The sequence below is a fragment of the Nicotiana tabacum genome, chromosome 15 (genome assembly GCF_000715075.1).
Source record: "Nicotiana tabacum cultivar K326 chromosome 15, ASM71507v2, whole genome shotgun sequence".
NCBI classification, from domain to species: Eukaryota; Viridiplantae; Streptophyta; class Magnoliopsida; order Solanales; family Solanaceae; genus Nicotiana; species Nicotiana tabacum.
The window spans coordinates 36,114,155-36,119,093 of NC_134094.1; the positions used below are offsets into that span (position 1 = coordinate 36,114,155).

A 4,939-nucleotide genomic window follows, 5' to 3' on the forward strand; every position below is an offset into this window, starting at 1 on the left:
AAATGCACAACTTGTCTATGAAGAAGAGAGGGGTTACAGACTTAATCAAAATCAGCCCTTGGCTATAGCCCAGTTTGAAGACAGCTCCTGGTGCTGGTAGACCACATGGTGATTACGCTAGACCGGTCTACAACCAAGGATTGTCAAGTATCAGACCACCTCCAATTGCAGCTAACAATTTCGAGTTGAAGCAAGGGTTGCTCCAAACTCTTCAAAACTGTTGTGTCTTCAGAAGGAAGATGAACGAAGATCCAAACAACTATCTAATGGACTTCTAGGAGATTATGAATACCTTTCAATACAATGGTATGCCACAAGATGCAGTGTACTTAAGGGCATTCCCCTTCACACTCAAAGATGATGCGAAGCAGTGGCTCCGAAGCTTGCCTCGGGTATTAATTAGAACATGGGAGGAGATGACCAGAAAATTTCTTGATATATATTTCTCCTCAGCTAAAACAGGCAAGTTTAGAAGACAGATCCATAACTTTTGTCAGAAAGATACTGAAACTGTGTTTGAAGCTTGGGAGAGGTTTAAGGAGATTGTTCGAAAATGTCAACATAGTGGAATTGAACTTTGGATGCAACTCCAGGACCCTTAGGATGGATTGACACCAGCCTCACGTCAAACATTGAGCAATGCAGCTGGAGGCCCGTTGATGAAGAAGACACCAAGGGAGATAGTTACTATTCTTGATGAATTATCTGAAGATGCAAATCAATGGCCCTCTGAGAGTGCCAAAAGAAGAAGAACGACTGGTGTTCACCAAGTAGATTCTAACACATCTGTGCAGGTACAACTCGATGTCATGGCCAAGGAGATAAGGAAGCTAACCTTAACTTCAATTCATAGTGAGACTCACGCAGCTTGTGATATATGTGGTAGAGGACACCCTACTCATGAGTGTCAAGCCTCAACTGAGGAAGTTAATGTTGTGGGTAATTATAACTTCAATGCAATGGGTCAGAAGCATCCCGATTTTTCATGGAGTTCACCTGGGGGTACAGCAAATACATGACATCAAAATAACTCCAGATTTCAAGGAGCTCCTGGTTTTGGGAATCAGTCGAGGCGTCAATTTCAGCCTTAACAGCCCATTCAGTCTGGCTTAGAAGATCTCATGAAGTCCTTCATTCAGAAAACGGATGAGAAGCTGGAAATTCATAGTGCAACTATAAGGGAACATGGAGCAGCTATCAAGAAAATAGGTACTGGTTTTCGAAATCTGGAGAGACAAGTGGGACAGATTGCAACAATATTATCTTAAAGGATCCCAGGTACTTTGCAAGTTGATACTGAAAGAAACCCCAAAGAAACAGTAAATGTTGTAACTCTCAGAAGTGGGCAAGTTTTGAAAGAGCCCGCCCAAGTCCAAAAAGGTGTGATACCTGAAAAAGAAAGTGGGGAGCAACTGAAAATGAAGTTGAGAAGAAGAAGGAAGGCAAGAAGGGTACTAAGAAAAAGAAGAAGGATGAGAATTCAAGAAGGGGTGAATCTGAAGAGAGCAAGCATATGTCTGCTTTACCTTTTCCCCAAAAGCTTTATAGAGAAAAGCTGAATAGGCAATTTGAGAGATTTCTAGATATGCTAAAACAGGTTAATGTAAATTTGCCATTCATAGAAGTCCTCTCACAAATTCCAGCTTATTCCATATTCTTGAAGGAGATCCTTACTAAGAAGAGAAAGATAGAAGAGACCTCGGTGGTCAAGCTCACATAACATTGCAGTGCAATCTTGCAAAACAAACTCCCTCAAAAATGTGGAGTTCCATGGAGTTTTACTATATCTTGCTCTTTAGGCACTATTAATTTTGACAAGAGTTTATGTGATTCTGATTGGAGAGATAAGGTCGGTGCCGATATCTTTGCAGCTGGCAGACCAAACGACTTTGATACCCGCGGGGATAGTGGAAGATGTTTTAGTTCGGGTAGATAAGTTTGTATTTCCTATAGATTTTATAGTAGTGAATACGGAGAAGAACAAGGAGGTCCCCATTATCTTAGGAAGATCATTCTTAGCAACGGGTAGAGCAATCTTAGACATACACGAGAGAAGACTCATGCTTAGAGTGGGCGAGGAGACAATGACTTTTGAGATGAATGTAGAAACTGGGGTTAAAAAGGAGAAGCCAACTGCAAATATTGAGTGAAAGATAAAGAGTTCGAAAGAGAAGGCTCCAGTGATTGAAAAAGATAAGTGTGGGGTGTACCTCAAGAAGGCTGAGAAGAAGTTGTCTGCATGGATTTGTGCATTGGTTCGGGCGCGTGAAATGGAGCCCGACTTCGACTCAGACCCCGACTAGATATTCAGGGAAGTTTTCTTTACCTTATATTTTTTAATTGTGTGTCATGGGGATTGCCACAACTTAAAGTGTGGGGTGGGGGATAATTGTATGTTGTATGTAAATGTGTTAGTTTTTGTTGTTTTTGGTTGATAGAGATAGAAAGAAATTGAAAAAAAACCATAAAAATGAATAAAATTTCTACTTTTCCCGACGATGGATATCATTCGACGAGTTTCTTGAGGGATTAAAGTCTAAAGAAAAAGACAAAAAGATTTTCTTTTGTTAGATAGTGTAATAATTGTCCTTTTTCTTTGTGTCGCGGTTCTTTTCCAAGGGTTTTGTTTGAACCGAGTGTAGTTAGTTTTTATTTTTGTTAGGAGTAGGAAACATTGTGCTATGAATTGAAATGAAGGCAATATCTCTTAACTTTATTATACCTTGAGCATAGTAAGTGCATTTGTTTTGACGCTTAAGCTCAGTTTTTCACTCTTATATAAGTACCTTAAATTGTATGATCTTAACTTTGCTTAACTGCTTTGACTAGAGTGTCTTGATAGTCCAATATTGAATGAGTTATGTTCCATGTGGGTGTGAGGTTTTGTGTTATTATGTGCATTGCATTTGATATCTAGAACTTGCTCCGTGTGTTTGCAAAGTGAAATAGTAGTCTTATTCAGTGTTGGAAGTGATATAGGCATTTCTTTGTTGAGCCAGTTATAAGATTTTACCCGCCTAATTTTTATGTATCGTAGTTAACCCCTTTGAACCTGTAATCCGGTTTCTTTGGCAACCACATTACAAGCCCTACCCATTTCTTTTGAATTGACCATCTATTTGAACTTTATACCTCTTGTGAGCACTTGAATTTGTTATGAACTTTGTAAAAGTTGAAGTGTGGGGTGGTTGGTTTGGCTTTTGAGTGGAACTATTGAAATAAGGAAGAAGGTGCATTGCATTGGAAAAAAAAACTAAGAGCCACTTAAATTGAAAAACAAATGTTGTATTGTTGTGCAAAATATTCTTTGATAGTGGTAACTTGATGTAATTATGCTTAAAGAAGTAGGGAGTTAATGTATATTGATGTGAAGGTGGAGTTATGGTTTGACATAAGTGTTGGGTTTTGAACAATGAAATGTATGTATTAAAGTGCTTAGGGAGGTGTAGTCACTCGTATATCTAAATGTATCCTACCCGTCCTGCAGCCTACATTACAACCAAATAAAGTCCTACTTGATCCTTGACTGAATGAGCTCAATTAGTAGAGTAGTATACTACGGGTAAGCTTATGGTACATCTTTTGTGGCACATGAATGTTGTTTCTGAGAGTGAGCATTTTTTTTCTATCTTGAGTTCCTAACTCTTCTTCATTTCTATTGTGTGTGGAACTACCCTTTATTATTGTGTGAGGGTACTTGATTCATGAAGGAAAGGTAATGTCATTGACCTATGTGTTAGAGTAAGTGAGCGGTTATAAAAAATGCATGGTGCTTTTAAGTCAAATCTTGAGGCGAGGATATTACGTTAGAGTACTTAATCTATTTTAATATTCGTGGTATGATGAGTTATGAGAGTTGTTTAAGAAGGTCGTGTCTATATGAAGTATAGTTTTATTGCTCGAGGAAGAGCAATGGTTTAAGTGTGGGGTGTTGATGGTAGGCTATAATCTCATATTTTAGTCGCTTATTGCACTCTAATTTACTGCACTTTAATTGAGTTTGAGCTTTAATTGATAGTGTTTTGCACTTATTGTGTGTTGTATTCCTTGTAGGAGTGATTCTGAACTATGTAGATGTTATGGAATGAATTAGAGTGAATTGAAGCTTCGAAGTCTGAGTAAAATCCCAAGGGATTAAGTCGAAATCTTGTACGGGCGAGGACCGAGTGTGGATGTCAAAATCGAAGCAAAATCTGTACTCTCAAAATTTGCACTAATGCGACGCATTGTGCAACACGCTAGTGCAAATCTCTGTTGCCTATCAGAACTAGCTCTCTGAAGTTTCCCACTAGCGCCCTGCATGGCGTGTCTCCCCATGTGACGCGCCTGTGCAAATTTTATAGAGTTGCGTAGGAGAAGGTGATTTTGTGTGGGCCTGATCCTACTTGGGATAAATACATGGAAAAACGTTATTTCCTAATTTTTGGACACAACTAAGACCTAAGGAGGAGTTGGAGAAGCAAAATCACAAGGAGTTCATCATTCAATCCTCACTCAAGATACGAGTTTGGATCGTTTTATGTTTTCCTTTACTTTAAACATATTTGTGATGAATTTCTCCATATCTACGGAGTAGTTCTCTTTAGGGTTTGATGGATTTGGTGTATTGATATTTGTTTGTGGATTATAACTCTAGTTTTTATGTATTGAATCATTTAGGATGATTTAATTGTTGCATCTATATTCACATGTTCATGTAATTGAGAGAGGCATAACTTGTGATATCTTTGCATTATCTTGTTGGTTGAGTTCATTAATCCTTCTTAGTAATCGAAAGAGGCTAGTTGAATTGTTGATTAAACCTAGTTAGGAGGATAATCGAGAGAGGTTCTCCTAAAGATCAATCCACTACGCATTCTTGCATATCTTCACGTGCTTAAATTGGTTCATCTTGTGAGGTTGAGACTTAATCGAGAGAGGAGTTTCTACTAAAATTTTG

At 38.4% G+C, this 4,939-nt stretch overlaps 1 non-coding gene across 1 annotated transcript; it reads right to left on the reverse strand.

Moving 5' to 3' along the window:
* Positions 1 to 464: 464 nt before the first annotated feature.
* Positions 465 to 571, reverse strand: LOC142169973 (small nucleolar RNA R71). The gene has a single exon (XR_012699592.1). It is a non-coding gene; the product is annotated as a small nucleolar RNA R71 (small nucleolar RNA).
* Positions 572 to 4,939: the final 4,368 nt, after the last annotated feature.